Source organism: Astyanax mexicanus, unplaced genomic scaffold, assembly GCF_023375975.1.
Source record: "Astyanax mexicanus isolate ESR-SI-001 unplaced genomic scaffold, AstMex3_surface scaffold_95, whole genome shotgun sequence".
Classification (NCBI taxonomy): domain Eukaryota; kingdom Metazoa; phylum Chordata; class Actinopteri; order Characiformes; family Acestrorhamphidae; genus Astyanax; species Astyanax mexicanus.
The window spans coordinates 12501-15000 of NW_026040105.1; the positions used below are offsets into that span (position 1 = coordinate 12501).

The 2500-nt window shown below is 54.1% G+C and overlaps 1 pseudogene; it reads right to left on the minus strand.

Moving 5' to 3' along the window:
• Positions 1-2500, minus strand: part of LOC125798928 (28S ribosomal RNA) — a 9441-nt pseudogene that overhangs the window by 2574 nt on the left and 4367 nt on the right.

The following is a 2500-nucleotide window of genomic DNA, read 5'->3' on the forward strand; positions in this document are numbered from 1 at the left end:
CTAGGGAGTACAGTAGGGTCCTTCTACTGACCAGTCTGGAAAATGTCTTCCTCCTCACGGAGGGAAGACCCAGAGTCCTGAGCAGTGCCTCGTTAGAGCGCGGCCAGAGCCCCCTAGCTCCCAATGGGAACCCGAAGTACTCTACCGAACTCACCCCGAGTGAGTCAACAATCGTATTCGTCAAGCAGGAGTAATGTGAGGATTTTTCCTTGGCGGCATTGGGGAGAGTGTCATCCTCGTACTCAAACCTCACCGTGACGTCCACTACCTTGGCTTCACTGCCTCGAACGAACACCAGGTCCGGCCGCAACAGGGCGCCATTGGCCGCCCTGAAGGACTTTTCCCGGTGAACGTCCCAGTCCCATCGCTCCGCTTCGGCAGCAAGGAGGTCACAAACTCTGTGGTGCCTTCTAATCCTGGACCTCTGAGTGGACGGGCAGACACTCAGGATATGAGAGGCGGATTCCAGACTCAAAGAGCATCGCCTACAGAGAGAGGATACCTTGACCCTCCCCCTACTCCTAAACTCCAAGGTAGGGTACACGTTAGCCCGGAGCATCAGCGCCGCAATGTAATGCCGCTGCCGCATCCCAGTGGGAACGGCGAGCCAAGCATTACTGGCACTGCTACCACCAAACCCACGCACACCCACCCCTTGGACCGGTAGACTAGCCCACTTGAGAAATTCCTCCTTCCTCCAGTCACACGGTTTCAGGCATCGCTGGATCACGGGGCTGGATGACTCGCCCTTCGGAACCTGAGCACCTGCAGAGCTGAAACTCGGCAGGTCTTCAAGGATGCCTCCAGCCCTCTTCCAGATTGCTTTGAACTTGGAAAATGCCTTCTCTGTGCTCATGAGATTTCTGGTCGTAACATCTGATGACCCAGCCAAGCGGTACAAACGCCTGGCTTGGATGGATGGGATGAGACGGCCTAGTTTCTGCACGCCAAGGCCACCATCCTTGTGCTGTGCGTATAAAAGCCCGTCACAGGTCGACATAGGAAGATGCAGCCAGTTCTTCACAGCCTTCCTGATTATCCCATCCGCGGCATTCAGAGTGACTAGACCAAGATCGCAGTGATCGGCAGCGTAAATGACCCGAGGTATGGCATGCCTAATCAGAATGGAGACCTTCTGAGTCGGCTTGAGTTTGGCCTTGCCAATCCTGTTCACCCAATCAGAAATCCGACCAACTATGTCAGGCTTCTTCAATCCGAGCCAGGGTGACACCGAAATGCCCAGGTACCTCACTGCCTCTCCGGGACAAGTCATATGGAGAGCCGCCCCTTCTACTCTCCACGGCGGGCAACTATTGAGGCACCGCACCCTGGACTTATAGGACATCAGAAAACCATGACATTTAGAGGGCTGAAGCCTCAGCCCCCCGCGCCGGCAGAAATCTTCAAGGATTTGCAGGTTGGAGGCCATTCCCTGCCATGAATCAGATACAACCACCAAATCATCTGCAAACGCCAACACAGAGAGTGTTGTGTCTAGCACACTGAATCCCTGTCCGTGGGTTTCCAAGTATGCAATGAGGGGGTTCATTGCCAAATTAAAGAGCAATGGTGACAAGGAGTCTCCCTGCTTGACACCCACTCTGAGAGAGATCTCGGAGGTGGACTGGTCTCCGATTTCAATCTTTGTCACGCTTTGTTTGTAGGAGTCGCGGATCACTCCTATTATGTGGGTGTCCACACCTCTCTCCTGCAGAACATACCAGATATGTTCATGAGAGATAGAGTCGAATGCCCTAGCGATGTCAATGAATACCACTGCAAGTTGGCTGTGCTCTTCTGTGCTCCGTCTTATGAGGCCTTGCAGTACCTCAATGTTCTCAGAACAGCCGGGGGCGTTGATAAACCCCCTCTGACGGCAGTGAACCGAGCACCCTCTCACGAGTCTACTGTGGATCACCTTCGTGAAGAGCCTCAAGACTGTGGAACCGATGGTGATCGGCCGCCAACTGCCGATCTCCATTGCCGCCCCGTTCCCAGTCTTGGGAATCAATACCGTTCGACACCGCTTAAAGCACATCGGTACGACTCCGGTGAACATCCACACGTTGAACATACGTGTGACCTTCTCGCACTCAGGATCCCATTCAAGCAAGAACTGCTTTTTTATACCGTCTGGGCCTGGTGCGGAATCGCTCGACATGGCTCGAAGGTTTTCCAATACCTCCATCGCCGTGAGAGCCGATTCAAAGGGACTGTTGTCCGCGTCTCTCTCGGTCAGGAACCTTCCCAGCCCACCAAAGAATCCTGGAACCTCCCATTTTGCTTTATATGCGGCCTCAACAGCTGTGAGGGAAATGGGGCAGACGGCTGAGACAGCTCCGTCTAGGATTTCTTTTGCTAGGCGGGCTGGGTCGTTCCTAAAAAGCTGTTGGCACCTGCTGAAGGTAGCTGTTCTTACCTTCGCCCTACCTGAACCTCTGGTGCCAGTCACCCGCACCTTAAGTGACTTACGTGAGACAAGACGTTTCACACAGCCCTT